The sequence below is a fragment of the Felis catus genome, chromosome D4 (genome assembly GCF_018350175.1).
Source record: "Felis catus isolate Fca126 chromosome D4, F.catus_Fca126_mat1.0, whole genome shotgun sequence".
NCBI classification, from domain to species: Eukaryota; Metazoa; Chordata; class Mammalia; order Carnivora; family Felidae; genus Felis; species Felis catus.
In genome coordinates this window covers 62,676,902-62,696,027 of record NC_058380.1, presented here as the reverse complement: position 1 = coordinate 62,696,027, position 19,126 = coordinate 62,676,902, and the positions used below count along the sequence as shown (strand labels likewise).

Sequence of the window (19,126 nt, the reverse complement as noted above, 5' to 3'; positions counted from 1 at the left end):
AGCAGGAGTGTAATTAAAGACAATAGCCAGAGCAGCTGTATTGAAAAAACAATTCATTTGTCTTCCCCTTCCCCCACCCCTTCTGCTCACATAGCTAATCTGAACATAACATCAGCTCCATCGTCAAGGCTTCTTCAAAAGGCAGAATAATAGGAAACATCTATCTGTTTCCCACTGTGGATTGTGAAGATTGAAGAAATACTTGCTCTTATCTTGCTATTACATTATATTAAATGCAAGTAATTTAAGTCTGGAAATTCAAAAGCTCCTAAGATACGGCAAGTTTTTGGAGAATGAGAAAAATTATTCGCAGGAATAGAGAGAATCTGGGGAAATAACCTAAACTCACTGGCGTCCTGGAAAGTGTTTAACAATAGGCTGATTAGGAGGAAAGCCCCAGCCTGGGTGTTCAGTGGTTAAGCTTCCGACTTTGGCTCAGGTCATGATCTTGCGGTTTGTGGGTTTGAGCCCACATTGGGCTCTGTGCTGACAGAGCCTGGAACCTGCTTCGGATTCTGTGTCTCCCCCTCTCTCTCTGCCCCACCCCACTCGCACTCTGTCTCTCTCTCTCTCTCAAAAATAAATGTTGTTTAAAAATTAAAAAAAAAAAAAAGAAGAAAGTCCCAACTTGTAACATTTCCAATCTCTGTAAATACCCTCACTGTGGATGAGGTCAGGCTACTAAGGTGACACCACTGAACACAGAATTGGAAGGAGATGCACAGGAGGATGCCAACACACAGTATTTATCCCGCATACACAAGAACATAGTAAAATAATACGGACATAATCTCAAGAATGTAGATTTAAAAAAACTAGGAAGTGGCAAATTTTGAATATTTGTTACCTTTGTTTTTCATGTAATTTACTGAAATTTTACATAATTTTATTTTTTAACGTTTATTTATTTATTTTGAGACAGAGAGAGAGAGAGAGAAGAGAATCCCAAGCAGGCTCTATGCTCAGCATGGAAACTGATGCGGAGCTCGACCCCATGATTGAGAGATCATGAGCTGAGCCTATACAAAGAGTTGGATGCTTAACCAACTGAGCCACCCAGGCACCCCTAATTTAATTATTAATAATGACTATGTTTATTGCCTTGTAGAATTCCTGAAAACAATTGCCTTTTACAAGCCAGTACAAACTGACCCCAGTCCACCACTATCTATACTATATACTGCAGCTACCATGTTATAAGAAGTCATAAATAGTCCTCAAGTTGTAACAGGGGAAGAGAATACAAAATAACAACATTCTTTTTTTTCACCAATGGAATTTGGTCACTTCTTTCATCATTTTCCTAAGACCTATCTTTCTAGAATAATATCCCTGAAGCCAGAAGAAAGAAAAATCTAGGAACATGTGTATGTGTTGTTACTAAAGCAATGAAAACACAGGTACTTTTCATAATCATGATTGCTAACAATGCATTTTGTAACCCTTTCTTCATCACATGTACATAACTAAATGCTAGTAGGAAATTTTGGCTGAGGCACCAAGACATACAAGCCATACTCCAAGGAAGAGCAATGCTTTGCTGAGAACCTGCAAAAGAGGTGATTAAAAAACAGTTACATAGAATTCTACTTCTTGGAAGATGGAGCTGACATATTTTCCCCTGTCTCTCCCACTAAGTACAACTAAAAACCCTGGACATTATACATTAAACAAATAAAAGACTCTGAAAGGCAGGGAGATGAGACAGACTAGCCAGAGAATAACACGCTGGTGAGTTTCCTGGCTTATATTTCTTGCCTCATAAATCCCAGAGTAGATCTGAAGAAGCCAACAACCAAGAAACACCAATGGAGGTGATGAAAAAGCCCCCCAAAAGTCTGCATTCTCTAGCCAAAGGACGTTGTGAAGATGGAACCATTCTGTATCTTGACTAGACTGAAACCAGTGTCCTGGCTGTGATACTGAACTTTAGTTTTGCAAGATGTTACCACTGAGGGAAACTGAGTAAAGGGTACACAAGATCTGTCTGAATTATTTCTTACAACTGCATGTGAATTTATAACTATGTCAAAATCAAAAATGTAATTAAAAAAGAAAACCAGTTACATGTCTCCTACTCCCTCAGCTATATCAGGATATAAAAGGGTCAGAAGTCAGAGATTAGGATGTTGGAGAAAGTTAACAGTGTACCAAGAGACCCAACCTCCCTCCCAAGGTAGTGAACTAAGGGGCTGTTTCCCCATCCCTGCAAATAATAGAAGATGACCTGCAAATCAAATTAAGAAGACCGCTTAGAGACTTTGATATATGGCCCCTAAAGATGAGGCCCCTACAGACTGACTCCCACCTGAAAAATCTAAAAGGCAAGAAACCAGTTAGCTAGAGGCTTTAACAGAAAAGCAAATAAGATGCAGCTTCTTGGGGCAGCCTGCATTCCTGGAGCTTGTGGAACAAAAGATATGTGAGTATTTGCTGTAGACCAGGTGGAGACCATGCGCAAGAGAGCTAGCATGGGTCTTCTTAGATCTTGTCCAAAAGAGTCCCTGGAGGGACAGAAAGAGCTCAGTGGGAAGAAACTAGGATACTGCTGAGTTCCTATGGGATGAGGAAGCTTTCCTAGACCTCCATTCAGAGGAGAAATGTCCACGTCAATGGAATGGTGCCTTTTCTCTTCTGAGGGATCAATTACCAAGGTCAGCCACATGGGGGAAGAGGAGCAGAAACCCTCTGTGGGTAAAGAACACATAGCAGCAAATGCAGTATTAATGTTCACATGTGGAACTTTCTTGTGTTGCCTCAAGATGGCAAGCAATCATTATTGGTTCTCAAACTGAGCAATCCTGAGGGACTTTGGAAAACAGTGGCTTGTAGATCATTTCATTTTTAATCATCACCTAAATAGGTCAGGGTCTTCACTGCTGACATGCACTTTGAATGTTTTTTTTTTAACATTTATTCATTTTTTAATAGAGAGAGACAGAGCATGAGTGGGATAGAGGCAGAGAGAGAGAGGGAGACAAGAATCCGAAGCAAGCTCCAGGCTCCGAACTGACAGCACAGAGCCCAACATGGGGCTTGAACTCAAGGACCATGAGATCATGACCTGAGCTGAAGTCAGATGCTTAACCGACTGAGCCACCCAGGCACCCCTGAATGGTTTTTTAATTAACATAATTACAACATAAACAGCAGGAGTAAATTCATTACAATTAAGGAATTCAATGGAATCATTTTTTCCCTTAAATATATCCTCTGATATTATAGTCTTCTATGAAAAGACACACTTTTTTGGGCTCCTTTCTAACCTCCCCTGCCCATTTTACACCCCTGCTCTGAACCCCACCCTCACCCCATTCTCTTCTCCAAGGAGGGAAAATCCTAATTATAAATCATATTCCAGGGCACAGATCATACAACATAAGCTAGTGGGTGGAGCCACCATGCAGAAAAGGTCAGCATATAATGGTGCTTTTTTCTTTCTCTTGATTGTTTACTGCTGACGTGAGAGTTGATCCATGTCCTGGATATGTGCTGTCTTAGGACAATAAAATTATTCTCAAGGGATGTTAAGAAGAACAAAAGGAGGTTACAAGAAATTACTAGAGTATATAAGATTTTGTTTCTGGTGTTTTTTATTTAAGTTTTTATTTATTTATTTTGAGAGAGACAGAGACAGTGCAAGTGGGGGAGGGACAGAGAGAGAGGAAGAGAGAGAGAGAATCCCAAGCAGGCTTCTTCTCAATGCCACGCAGAGCCCAACATGGAGCTCAACCTCACCCACTGCAAGACCATGACCTGAGCTGAAACCAGGAGTGGATGTTTAATCGGCTGAGCTACCTAGGAGCACGCCCCCCCACCTACGATTCTTTTTTTTTTAAAGCATCTTAACATACTTATTTTGCACCCAATAACTGTATCATTCAAAATTCTTGAAATTCTAATTCTGTTACTTGTGTCTAGTGAGTCTAACTCAAGGGGGATCACTTTTTTTTATGTGCTCTGTACTTTAAGAGCTCATGTTTAGTAGAGCTATGGGCATCCTTTGGGGCTGAGTTGAGGATGTGCGTTTGCTTCTTTCAGACACCCTGGGGCTCTTTCCAAATTAGGACTTTCATATTAACTTCTTGGCTTGAGGATTACTTTGATATGAATTCAAATGCCCAATGTGAGTAAAAGAAGCACTGTGATTACACATTCTCAGAGAATACCTTTTTCCTGCCCAGAGCTCAGACTGAGACACACAAATTACAACTTCATCTCCCTCTGTATGTGGGTTGATTTTTTTCTAGTTTGCCCTTTCCTGGCCATTCGGCCTTTGAGAACCACGGCCTTAGACTGGGGCTCCATTCTATGGGTCCCACATCTTCAGCACAAGCTCTCATCCCCATCCCCAGAGCCACTCAAACCTAAGCTCCCTGACTACCAGCAAACCCACTCAGGGTAACTCACACTTCAGCATCCACTTGTTCCTGTCTTTAGTTTTTGTTTTCCTCCTGAACTATTTCTCTTTCTCTTGCACTCTGTTATCCTTCAAAGAGATATCTGTTAGATTTCACCTAGTTTCCCAGACATTCTGCGGCAGGAAAGTTTTCAGGTTATCTAATCTCTAAATTGCCAAAAGAGAAATGCAGTATGTAGAGAATTGATTCAATTTGGTATATATTATACAGTCCACCAGATTAATGCTTCCCAGACTTTCATTTACATAAAATCAGCTAAGGATCTTGATAAAAGGCATATTCTGCTTCTAGCTCTTGGATAGGGTTGAAGGGTATGCCTTTCTAACAAGCTCCCAGGTGAGGCCAATACTGTTAAGACACTGAATGGCAAGTTTCTAGATGACCGTATTTTTTTTAGGTAGTAGTTATCTACAGATACTCAAGTTACAATCTTTTCTGAATTTGTTTCAATAATCTGACAAACAATGATGCTATTTTCATTTTTAAGAAAACATATTCAGTTTGTAATCACTTTATGATTTAGAAAATCATAATCCTACTAGATCTGCCTTATTCCTTCTGTGTTTATTTTGTCTATGGCTATGCTGTCATATAGAAGAATGTGATGAAGAATATGACTTCCCTAGAGGGAGAAAACTTTACCTTATTGTATCACTAATGAGATCTTACATACAGAAAGCAATTAAAAATATTTCTAGAGAACAAACGACTCTGGTCCTATTTTCAATCTCTATCTTGAAAACTATATAACAAGGGCATTCCCATCATTTACTCATTTAATGAACATTAATTAATATGCCAGTCTTTACCCATAAGGAGCTTTAGAGTTATATCCACCTCTACTGGTTGAGTCAAATAGTCAACATCTCAGTCATAATAATAATAATAATAATAATAATAATAATAATAGCTAACACTTATTGAACCATTGGATCTGACATGTATTACTTCACTGAAACCTTCAACATTTCTCTAAGGGAGTTACTATTCTTATCCTCATTTTTTTTTGAGAGAGAGTGTGTGTGCATGCACACACGCACACATAAGTGGAGGATGACGGACAGAGGGAGAGAGAGGGAGAGAATCCCAATCAGACTCTGTGTTGTCAGCACAGAGCCCAACTCAAGGCTCAATCCCATGACCATGAGATCACAATCTGAGCAGAAATCAAGAGCCAGACACTCAACCGACTAAGCTGCCCAGGCGCCCCTATCCATTTTATGGAGGAGAAAAGTTGAAGCTTGCAGAAAGGTAGATAACTTTCCCGTGGTCATGCCACTAGTAAATTGTAGAACAAGAATTTAAAATCACGTCATCCTGACTCCAGAATCCAAACTCTTACCCCCTAGGCTATACTATAGTCACACATAAGTTTCAAAGCACTCTGGCTCAGGTATGAAGCAAAGGTAACCATGTGAGGCCAACAGGAGAAGGACTACACTGAGATCCAGGGGGTTCTCATTCACGTGGACACAAAATATGGGCTGAGGGTAAATAACCTACTGCAAACACCTCAGGGAATGACGTATCCAAGGTCTGGTCTGAAGCAAAGTTTAATTCTAACTTGGATGAAATATGGAGGCTGAGGCTGCTGCTCCCCTTGGCAGCATTGGAACAGCTCCTGCTGCAACAGTCCTGAGATTTGGGAAGTCCAGCTGCAGGCATTTGAGGGAGAAAATAAAGTAGGGGACTCTAGGGTACAGACAGGCATAAAAGCACAGAAGCCAGCATGGTTATGCCAAAGTTCACTGATATGTTGAAGAAAGCCCACCATTTAGTAAATACTCTTTATTAGGATGAAGAAATCAGGATTTTCACAATGTGCTATGGTATCTGAAAATGCCATTGCATGGGTCTGGAAGACACAGCTCTGTACAATTTATATTTTCTGGACTTTAAACAGAAGACAAGCTCAGAAGAGGATTTGTCGAGTTGAAAGCATGAAAAGCTAAGGGTAAAGGGTTTGAGGAGTGAGCTCCCGAGTGGTACTTTCAAGTCGTTAGGTAGACAGATGATCAGTGCCAACAAACATCGAGAATGCTTGTGCCCACTCACTAGCAGATGCAACCTCTCCTAAAGAAAGGTATTTTTTATGTTTATTTTTGAGAGAGAGAGAGAGAGAGAGAGAGAGAGAGAGAGGAGAGGGTCAGAGAGGGAGAGAGACACAGAATCTGAAGCAGGCTCCAGGCTCCGAGCTGTCAGCACAGAGCCCGACACAGGGCTCAAACTCACAAACTGTGGGATCATGACCTGAGCTGAAGTTGGACAATTAACCGACTGAGCCACCCAGGTGCCCCAATAAAAGGTATTTTTTAAAAACTCAGACTAAATGGGATATAGTAAAATTCTTCCATCCGAATAGATTGTTACAGATCCTCATTTTAGCCGTTTACATCACTGTTTGCCATCTATAAAAAATTCAATCTAGAAAAACTAAGAGGAAAAAAAACTGTACACATTCTTTAATAATAACTCATGGTCTTGTGTATTATGAGAATAAGCATTATGTAATTATAATACTATTGTATTATTGCCTGAGACTGATTAATCTCAGAACACCAGACAAGGTGTAAATGAAGCCATGGCCAAGGGTCAGTTCTTATGAAGGCTATTCAGGATCACTGTGTTTCGTGACAGCCACCTGACCCCTCACTCCAGCTGGTGGCAAGGGGGACAAAGCAAGACAGAGGAGAAACGGTCCTAGTGATAGCAGTGAGTGGCACAGCTTTTCCATATAAAGGAAAACATATTATTAGGTCATGGCTGACATTTAGTAGGTAATTCACTCAAATGACTTACCACTTCATACCCTGTAATTTGGTATGATTCTTCTTTTAATAGCACACTGAACAGATGCAGATTTCCCATTTACATTCAAAATGACAGCAAATTCTCTTTCCACCAATATGGCTCTTGTGAAGGATAAGGAAAGAAAAGGCGAGTGTTCTAGGGGACCACACAGATCTCTGGCCCTGGTTCTGTCTCATCATTCATTCCTCTGCCTCCATCTGCGCTCTATGCCTCTAAGAGCCCCTTCCCTACAGTCCCTTTATATCACTTGAAGTTCTATTCTTTCCTCTCTCAGCCCCTAAAAATGTGAATGTGCTTATCACTTAATAGATACAGATGGATACATGTGAAATAGACAAATTTTAATATGAAGAATCTGAAGAGATCATCCAATTCTCAGGCATGAGAAAGATGACCCTTCTCCCTTTCTATCACTGTAACTCATGTCTTCACGCATCCATCCATTTAAGGTTTGCTGTGATGTTTAAATGTATTTTTAAAGTATAAAAGAAATATAATAGACCCTAGATAACTAATTCCCATTTCCCCCCTATTCCTTTCCCCCAACTTACCCCCACTTTACCCAGAGCTCTCCTCTCCTTGAAAACAAATTTTGAAGAATGCCCTTGAGGGATGTGTAATACCCTACTGATTGCTAAATTGACCTTGAAACATTTTTTAAAGACTATGTGGACACATACCCTTTGTTCTCATGGCTTTTCATCTTCATATGAGTATGACCAGTAATACTTAACCATCTAAAGTTTAAACCTTCTCTGAGGATTAAGTTGAAGCCTTGAAAGTCTTCTTTTAGAAGACAAAAGACAACAGTCTCCTTCATATAATGCCCCTCTTCCATCAGGCATTTTTTATAAGAACATTAACATCCTCGAGTTTAGTAGAAACAATTCGATTCAAAGGAGAATTGATTTCTGCAGATGGTCCTCAAATTCTGTTGCAGCTTTGGAAACATTCTTCCCAAGTAACCAAAATGACTAGTCTAATGTGAAAAAATTAGAATTCAGTTTTGCCATAGAAAAATGTAGCAAGAGCCAAGATCTTACATTTCTGCAGAACTGGAATTGAGAAAGAATAGCAGGTCAAATTAGGGCGCCACATTAAAATATTTCTCAATTGTGTGGCAGCTCATGTAATTGTTGGCAACTATTTGCTCCCTACCCTGTGAGAGAATTACACATCTTTGTTGTTTGCCCTGATTCCTGTAAGACGGAGCAAATCTCACTGCCCATAGTCAGACTTGGCCATGGACTTTACTGGCCAGTGAACATCAGCAGAAATGACAGTGTGCTTACTCCATGCAGGAGCTTGTTTAAGAGGTCTGCTCTTGCTTTTTAATCTCTACCTAAAGAATAGCATATCCTTGATGGAATGCTCCATTAGCCTGGATTCCAAAAGGAAGACTCATGGAAAAGAGCCATATGGAACCTAGCCTTGGCCACAGCTGCAGCTGCAGGCAACCAACAGCAACAGGGGCAAGCTTCAACCTGTGCACGGAGGACATGCATGTTATTTGCCACTGAGATTTGGGGGGTGCTTTTCATCACAGAACAGGTGATTAATACAACAAACAAATCATGATGTGTTTATCCCAAGAATGGGGAGACTAGGTTTCTGTGTTCTACAAAAAGAAAAAAGAAATGAACATTTATGGAAACTTTGTTCAAGGCCAACTACTGTTCTAGGAGTTTCACAAAATTATCCACCAACCAGATGCCCAGAAAAACCTCTTGGGTCTCATCTATGACCTCTAAGTAAGTTTCCAGAGCTGGCATTCTATTATGAGTTGCTTACTGAAGCCATTCAGAAAAGTAAGATTCACTACATAATTTACAGTCACTACATTTCAAGAGAGTAGATATCTGGCCAAGATTAATCCCTATGTTTTTTTCATAATATGACTGATGTTTTAATGTACCACCAATTATTAGCATGATTTTCAGGGAAAATCCAGTTCACTAATGTTTGAAACTTTTTATTTCAAACCCATTTTTATTTCCTATATTCACCTACTTGTTACCTAACTACCAAAAATATTAGATTCTTTCATTTTTAAGGGCAATCTCCACTTAAATTTTAGCTTCCTTTTATACTGCCATCAATTTCATTAAGATGCCTATAAACATAATGATAATAATGTGAATCTCACCAATAATTTATCTGTGCCAAAAGTTTGTAAATGATAATCGAGACATCACCAAAAGATTTCAAGTCATCAGAGTCTAGTATTATTAAAGATCAATACCATCACCATTAATGAGACACAGGCACTGTTCTGGGAAAGGATATATATCCAGAGTTTGATAAATGGACTTCAAACAAACAGCGGAAATAATTTATCCAGGCTAAAAGAAAGCTTTTAAAGGCTGGCAAAGTCAAATATAATATTCTAAAACAAAATTTTCCTATGCCTCTTCTGACTTGAAAAAAAAATTGTAGAGAGATACCATATACATCCTCTAGTGATGTTAATATTTTTAACCATTTTTATTCAACATTTTAACTAGATGCCTGTTGGATAGAAAATATATCTATAAACGTGCCAATCTTTTTAGTTCTAGGCAAAGAATAAGATGTTGGGTGAAAATTAGAAACACAATATTAGAAAAAATATATGAAGGCTATTTTTTTCCCAAAGTACCTTACTAAAATTCACTATGAACACTCATGCACTGTTATATCTGCATATAAAATAAAGGCACAGACTAGAAAATAAAAGAGGTAAGTTTAGGTAAGGGGATTATGGGTGATTTGGTTTATTTACCTTTTATTTTTATAATAATATTTGTAAACAGTTACAAATAAATGCTGCTACTAGAATCTTATTATATGTTAATTTTAATATCCTATCTACATATGTTAATTTTAGTAAATCTAAGCAATCCATGCTTTTTTCAGAAAACATATACATCACAAGGAAATAAAAAAGAAAACAAAAAGCATCCATAATCCAATAAAACTTCTAAATTCTTTGAGTCTTTTGTGTCTGTGCATATTTATATGAATAGAAGAAAGAAACAAGAGTTCCACTTCAAGGAAAGAATGATGCATAGTGTCAGAACACCCATCCTGTTGAGAACAGCTAAAAGATGGACAGTGTTTTAAAATATATACTTGAGGGGCACCTGAATGGCTCAGTCGGCTGAGCGTCCATCTGACTCTTGTTTTCAGCTCAGGTCGTAATCTCACAGTTCATGAGTTTGAGCCCCGTGTCAGGCTCTATGCTGACATTGAGGAGCCTGCTTGGGCTTCTTTCTCTCTCCCTCTCTCTCTACTTCTCCCCCACTAATGCTCACCTTCTCTTTATCTCCCTCGCTTTCTCTCTCTCCCTCTCAAAATAAATAAATAAACTTTAAAAAAAATAAAATATATATTTGAAATATACGTTGGCCTCAAAGAACTACCAAGACAGTGAGAAGAGGTGAGACAAGATTTAAGAGAAGAGGGAAACCAAGAGGGGTAATCCAGAACTTAGGGCACTTTTCCCCTTGAGGCAAACTGCCAGTTCTGAAAATGAAAACAACAAATGAGAGGCTAAGAAAGTGAGCACAATAAAATAAAAACTTGAGTACACGGCATCAGAACAAGGAGGGACTTAGTAAATAAATACCCTGTACTTTAAGTGAGATTCTGAAAGGGCTTAAGAGGAATTAGGAACAGAACAGCCCTCACAAGAACTGAAGCTCAGATTTGAATCTGGTCTCAGTTTCTGATGGGATGAGATTGATTCTGTTCAAATGAACTGTATACAAGAGCCGGAGGAAATCTTCCCAGGACAAAAAACATAACCTAGAGCCCAAAATTATCTCTAAAATTTTTCTTTTTTTTCCCCAATATATGAAATTTATTGTCAAATTGGTTTCCATACAACACCCAGTGCTCATCCCAAAAGGTGCCCCCCTCAATACCCATCACCCTCCCTCCCCTCCCTCCCACCCCCCATCAACCCTCAGTTTGTTCTCAGTTTTTAAGAGTCTCTTATGCTTTGGCTCTCTCCTACTCTAACCTCTTTTTTTTTTTCCTTCCCCTCCCCCATGGGTTTCTGTTAAGTTTCTCAGGATCCACATAAGAGTGAAACCATATGGTATCTGTCTTTCTCTGTATGGCTTATTTCACTTAGCATAACACTCTCCAGTTCCATCCACATTGCTACAAAGGGCCATATTTCATTCTTTCTCATTGCCACGTAGTACTCCATTGTGTATATAAACCACAATTTCTTTATCTAAAATTTTTCATAAACAATGCCTGGCCTTCAATAAACAGGAAAGAAAGGAAGGAAGGAAGGAAGGAAGGAAGGAAGGAAGGAAGGAAGGAAGGCAGGCAAGCAAGCACGGGGCACCTGGGTGGGTCAGTCAGTTAAGCATCCAAACTCTTGGTTTTGGCTCGGGTCATGATCTCACAGTTCATGGGTTCAAACTCCACGTTGGTTGGGCTCTGTGCTGACAGCTCAGAGCCCGGAGACTGCTTAAGATTCTCTGTCTCCCTCTCTCTCTGCCACTCCCCTGTTTCTCTCTCTCTCTCTCAAAAATGAATAAACATTTTTTAAAAAGGAAGAAAGCATGTAAGAGGGTAAGATTTATCTGCAAATCAACAAAAAAACACAATGGAAATAAACTCACAAGTGATACAAATATTGAAGTATCAAAGACCAGATAAACTATTATTATGTTCAATCAATAACTGATGGATAAAGATGGAGAATTTCAGAGAACTGGAAACCAGAAAATAAATCAAACAGAGTCTAAAATTAGAAAATAAAACATGGTAAATTGACAACAGGAAATTACATGCAACTGAAAAAACAATTAGTGAAGAGGTCATCAGAGGGGAATATATACCCTGAAGCATGGAAAATCAAAATGAAAGAATTGAGAAATGATCCTAAAAGACATAAGGGATAAGGAGAAAGTGTCCGAGCATAAGAGAAAATAAAGCAGAAGGGATATTTGAAGAAATAATGGCAAAACTTTTCCCCCAAAAAATGTCAAAACACCAATAAGTGCTACAAACTCCAAGAAGAGTAAATACAAAAAAAAACCACACCTGAGCACACCATCGTCAGACTACTGAAAAACAAAGAGAAAGAGAAAAAGCTTCAAATCCATTGGAGGAAAAGAGATGTATCACCTTTAGAAGAACAACTGAGGCACCTGGGTGGTGTTGAACTCTTGATTTCAGCTCAGGTCATGATCTCATGGTTTGTGAGTTCAAGCACCTCATCTAACTCTGTGCTGACAGTGTGGAGACTGCTTGGGATTCTCTCTCTCCCTCTCTCTCTCCCCTGCTTGTGCTCTCTCTCTCTCTCTCTCAAAAAAAAAAAATTAAAACAACAACACTAAAACCATCAGCTGATTGTTCAACAAGAAAGGGAAAAAAAAGCAAGAAGACAATGTAATGATATCCTCAAAGTGCTAAAAACAAAACAACAAAACACCTGCCTACACAGAATTATTTATCCACCAAAAATATCCTTCAAAGTTTAGGACAAATACATTTAATACAAAAACTGAGAGGATGTGTGACTGGCACAAATGCACTCATGGAAATACAAAAGGGAGTGCTTCAAGAGAAAGAAAAATCATCCCAGAAAGAAGCACTAAGATACAGAACAGAATGCAGAACAGTGGAAAGGGTAAAGTATGTCAGTACATCTAAGTAAATATTGACTAGAAAATAACAGGAACAATATCATCTGGAGTTTAAAAGATATCATTAATAACCTTGACATTAGTAGCACATAAGACATGAGGGGGCTACTCTGCCCTCTTTGCATTTCCCAGAACTAGTAAAGGTAGTACTACATACAATACTTGAATAAATATTTTATTAACAGAAAGATGGTAAGATAAAAGAACATAGACTAGTAGGACAAATAAGTATTAAGATAGCTTTATACCAAATATATAATTAATACACTGAATGTGAATAGATCAAATACATAATTTTAGAAAAACTGTCAAACTATCATCACAAACAAGCAACTCAATTACATAGAAAAGATACACCATCAATAGGTGAGGTTGGGAACAAAAGGATGGAAAATCATATACGCCATGCAAACACTCACTAAAAGAAGGCTGGTATATCTTCACTACTGTAAGATACAGCAGATTTAAAGGCAAGAAACATTACTCTTCATATTACAAATTTTATCATCAATTTTTTTGGATGTTTTATGATGGCAAAAGCATAGATCTAAAGGGAAAATACAATGCCTAAATTTGTATGATGAATCTAAAAATACTACGTAAAGCCAAAAACTGGCAGAAATAGAAGAATAGAAAAATCCACATCATGGTTAGAGACTTTAACACATTCTTCTCAGTAACTGAGAGAAAAAGCAAATATATCATCAGTAAGGATACAGAGCAAGATTAACAAAGGACTTAGTGGACAGACAGACAACAGAGCACCAACTAGTGTCAACTACACATTCTTCTCAAATACCACAGGATATTTACCAAATAATCTCAGATCTGGGTCAAAAATCAAGTTCCAACCAATTTTAGAAGATTTAAGTAACACATGTCATGTCCTGACTAACCACAGTGGAATTAAAACTAATAATTAATACCAAAAAGATAACTAAAAAATCCCCATATGTTTGGACATTAACCAATGTTGTTCTAAATAGTTCATGGGTTAAAGAAGATAATGAAAATGAGAACTATTTGAGATGAATGACAATTTTTTTAATTGCATATTCATTTTTTCCAGATGAAGAATTAATGTCACACTTAGAAGGACATTTATGGCCTTATGTGCATATAGGAAAATTGAGAAAGGCTAAAAGAAGAGGAAGAAGAGGAGGAAGAGGAAGAGGAAAAGGAAGAGGAAGAAGAAGAAGAAGAAGAAGAAGAAGAAGAAGAAGAAGAAGAAGAAGAAGAAAAAGGACATCAACCACAGTGTCTACAGACATTAAAACATAAGGAAATATTAACAACTTTATGCCAAAAAATTTGACATAATAAATTAAGTGGGCTAATTCCTAGAAAAATATAACTTAGCAAAAGTATCAGAAAATCTGATAAGTCCTATAACTATTAGAGAAATTGAATATAGCTTGGTATTTTTTCCATACAGCAATATATTATAAACATTTCCTTATGTCATTAAGTATCCTTGTTCAGTGACAGAGGACATTTATTACAATATAGTTATAAGATTGGGGTTTCATTTAAGCTTTATTAATTCTTAACCATGTGACCTTTGATAAGTTATTTAACCTCTTATACTACAATTTTTAAAACTATGACCTAATAGGTGAGATATTACATTTACTTAGTACAATGTCTTGAATCTAGTAAATGTTTGATAATGATAGCAATGAATATGTTTAATGACTGCATGGTAGCCTTTTTTCCCCTCTTACAAATGTTGCAAGAAATCCTTATCTACTTTTACACACATCCCTAATTTCCTTAGAGTAAAATCCTGGACATGAAATTAATGGATCAAGAGATTCATGACACATAGGGTCCAACTGTCCTTCAGAAAAGCTGAATCTGCTTACACTTCCATAAACAGTAAAAAAAAAAAAAAAAAGTACTCATTTTCCTACACCCTTGGCCACGTGGATATTATCCTTTTTTACTTTTGCCAATTTGTTAGGACAAAGTGGCTGATCAGTATTAGATTCATTTTGGATTATATTTATTATTTAGTAAGGATGAACATTTATTAGATCTATTGACATCTGAAACTGTCCCTGCATAAATGGCCATTTCATACCTTTTACCAGAGCAGAAGGAAAAAAGGAAAACTGGGCACATCACACAGTAATGGCAGTCAAGCAGTTCCAAAGCAAATACCTGTTGGTTTTCTTTTCTTTTTTTTTTTTTTTTCAACGTTTTTTATTTATTTTTGGGACAACGAAAGACAGAGCATGAACAGGGGAGGGGCAGAGAGAGAGGGAGACACAGAATCGGAAGCAGGCTCCAGGCTCTGAGCCATCAGCCCAGAGCCTGACGCGGGGCTCGAACTCACGGACCGCGAGATGGTGACCTGGCTGAAGTCGGACGCTTAACCGACTGCGCCACCCAGGCGCCCCCCTGTTGGTTTTCACACGGAGGGTAAGGAGAGACAGGAGAGACAGGCCACTGCAGCTTGGCAGATGGCATGTTTAAAAAGCAAGGGAACGTATTAGGAGGCTTGTCTTGGCTAGCTGCAAGACAGAGAGAGCTCCACACCTGCCCACCAGATTCTTAAATTTACATAGAGGTTTTAATTGGGTTCTGTCCCGTATAACACTTGATGTTCCCAACAGCACCTTACTCTCTCAAGCCTGCAGCCTTGAAAAGGGCTCCTGCTGTGGGAAGTACGGGCAGAATGTACATGCCAGGGAAAGGGGAGGGAAGGAGTGAGGAGCCTAAGATAGCCCACATCCAGCTCCAGGGTCAGCCAGCAGTCATGATGACCTTCTCCAACAATACCATCCAAAATATTTTAGATAGTGTTTCCTTTCTAGGGACCCTAAAAGTTTTTGCACGTAGGTCGCCTTCTTGACAGCCCTTCTTTCTTCCATTTTTCCTCTGGGATATTTGTAGTATTTCAGACTGACATTACAAGAGTTTGTTGCTCACCTTTTAATTCTGTTTAGGTTTATTTACTTTCATTGTCATTTAATAAGGGAAGTAATAAGGCCATGGATTTGTCTGGGCAGTTTTGGTCATATCCTGTGGGTTCTTACAGGGAGTTTTTTCATTGTCAATTTTTTTGCATCTGCAATGTATTTTTCTTAGTATCTGGATTTAGTACATAAATATAGAAGAGAAAACAAAATCAGGACAGCACAATTACCAACTCACATTATCTGTTAGGTTTTGTTTCTTGGATTCATTATAGAATATTAAACAAAGAACATAAAAACCATACCACGAGGATACTCTCAACTAGAATAACTGAGTTTTTTTCCAATTCAAAGGTTAAAGAAAAAATAAGGGAGCAGGGAGGGTATATAGATTCTAAAAGGCAAAGATTATACATATTCACTGTCAGAAGTGGTATGTAGTTGAAATGATATTGCACCCATGATCAGATAATGCTTTAACATGCCAGATGTAATCCATAACACACAGGTCTCAGGAAATGAGATGCCAGGCTGCAAACACACAGCCTGTACTTGAGTCGCCCGCGATTGCAGGCAAAAAACGTATCACCACAACAAACTTCCCTGAGGTCTGTTTTACTAGGACCAGAAATTACCTTCATTATTAACAGTATATGCAGCATTGTTTATACTATAGCATTGACAGTTTAGAAATTATTGACATTTCCAAAAGAGCCATCTAAGAAGAGATTTTGAAATCATTTGAATTGAGGACAGCCCATGGCTTCTTGTCAAATGAAGCGCCTATTAAATACAAGAAAACCCAAAACAAGGCTTGTAAGGATGCAAAACTTACTGAACTGATGCTGAGGCACTGACTGAACCAAGGTACTTATTGGAATTTTACATTAAACATTTTCAGGTGAAAGCTGCATATAAAATCTGTGCAAAATATGAGAAAAACAGGCAACCCCGATTTTGCTCAATCATATTCGTCAATGTTTATCAAAAAGATTGAAGTTATGGGGCGCCTGGGTGGCTCAGTCGGTTAAGCGTCCAACTTCAGCTCAGGTCACGATCTCATGGTCTATGGGTTCGAGCCCCACATCGGGCTCTGGGCTGATGGCTCAGAGCCTGGAGCCTGCTTCCGATTCTGTGTCTCCTTCTCTCTCTGCCCCTCCCCCATGCATGCTCTGTCTCTCTCTGTCTCAAAAATAAATAAAAACGTTAAAAAAGAAAAAAAATTAAAAAAAAAAAAGATTGAAGTTATGCCCCACCCAAGGGGGGTACAGTATTCTTTCTTTTCCGTGGCAGATATGTTCTGAGACCCCCACTGGGTTCCTGAAACCCCCAATAGTACCAAATCCTATATATATTGTGTTTTTTCCTATACAAACATACCTATGATAGAGTTAAATTTACAAATTAGGCATAGCCAGAGACTAACAATAACTAACGATAAAATATAACACCCATAACAACATACTGTTGGGTCTCCTGGGTGGCTCAGTCGGTTAAATGTCAGACTCTCCATTTCCGCTCACGTCACTCACCATCTCACGTTTCCTGAACTGGAGCCCCACATCGGGCTCTGCACTGAGAGCACCGAGCCTGCTTGGGATTCTCTCTCTCTCTCTCTCTCTCTCTCTCTCTCTCTCTCTCTCTCTCTCTCTCTCCCTCTCTCCTCCCTCTCTCTCACACACACACAAAATAAACATTTTAAAAAAACCAATATCCTGTTACACTATACGCTTAAAATATACACTTAAACCAATAAAAGTTACGTGAATGTGGTCTCTCTCTCTTTCTCTCTCTCACTCTCTCAAAATACCTTATTGTACTTCACTCACCCTTCTTGCGATGACGTGGAGATGATAAAAAGCCTGAGTGACGAGACGAAGCGCTGAAATGCCGTGAGTGACGCCGTAATTGTGACGTCACTTGACGCTACGTCAGAAGGAGGAGCATCTGCTTCCAGACCAGGGAGGAGGGCCGAACCGAGCGGAAAACCTTGGAAGGCGAAACCATGGATAAGGGGGACCACTGTAGAGTACAGCTGTAAGAGCTTGGCAAAGCAAAGCACCAAACAACAGACAAAATACACAGCTGCAAAAGGGAGATTGATTCTAGCCTCTGTTTTGGCACAAGTGACCCTGTTCCCATCAAAAGCATCACTAGAAGAGTCTGAGTCACTGGTTGTGTTTTTTTTTTTTTTTCAAATGCCACAGAGAATTTCTTTTTTTTTATTTTTTAATGTTTCTTTTTTTGTTTATTTATTTTTGAGACAGAGAGAGACAGAGACAGAGCACGAGCAGGGAAGGGGCAGAGAGAGAGGGAGACACAGAATCCCCAGCAGGCTCCAGGCTCTGAGCTGTCAGCACAGAGCCCGATGCGGGACTCGAACTCACGTACCGTGAGATCATGCACTGAACTGAAGTCGGATTTTCAACCAACTGAGCCATCCAGGAGCCCCAAGAATTTCTTAACATCAGCATTTTCCAAACTAACTTCCCAAAGAATCCTTATAACCCAGTGCACATTTAACATTGGCCCGGAAAACACCATTTGGAATATATTTTATAGAAGAATGTTTATTGACATGCATACATTTCCAAGTAGTCCAACACTATGTATAAGATAGTAACAATTGTGTTATTGTATATTGATACATTATTTATCTAATTATTTATATATCTAAATAATGTAAGATATATAGTATATATTTTGTTATACACACATACATAATTTCGTCATTATTCTTAGATTCCATATATGCAAATTTGTCTATTTGCCAAAATGTACTTGTAACACCAAAATTAATACTAAGGGAACTCTTGCAGTCATTCACTGACCTTCAAAAAGGGAGGAAAATCTTGAGTTGCCCAACATTTATGTTGTCAATTGAGGTTAAACAGGCGATCATGGTTTACTTAGTGCCATCTTTTTCACATTTCTGTGCTTTTCACATTTTTCACATTTTTGTTGGTGATTTACATGGATCCCAGACATAGGGCTAAAGTGCTGTCTAGTGTTCCTAACTGCAAGAAGGCTGTGATGTGCCTGATACAGAAAAGCATGTATTAAGCAAGCTTCATTCAGGCATTAGTTATAATGCTGCTAGCTATGAGTTCAATATTAATAAACCAGCAATGATATTAAATAGTGTCCCTAAATAGAAACACATATAAAACAAGGTTATATATTGATCAGTTGACAAAAAATGTGACCAGAGGCTCATAGGAACCTAACCCTGAATCTGCCCTAGGGGCAATGATGCAGTATTCTGTTCAAAGCAAGTTTATAGAATATAACTACCAGCAGATAACAAGAATGACATACATACATA

General features: G+C 38.6%; 1 long non-coding RNA gene across 1 annotated transcript in view; it reads right to left on the bottom strand.

Moving 5' to 3' along the window:
* LOC123381715 overlaps positions 1–17,960 on the bottom strand; it is an 86,668-nt gene extending 68,708 nt beyond the window's left edge. Inside the window, exon 1 of the long non-coding RNA XR_006589055.1 lies at positions 17,631–17,960. This is a non-coding gene — a long non-coding RNA (uncharacterized LOC123381715). The remainder of the gene's footprint in view (positions 1–17,630) is intronic.
* Positions 17,961–19,126: the final 1,166 nt, after the last annotated feature.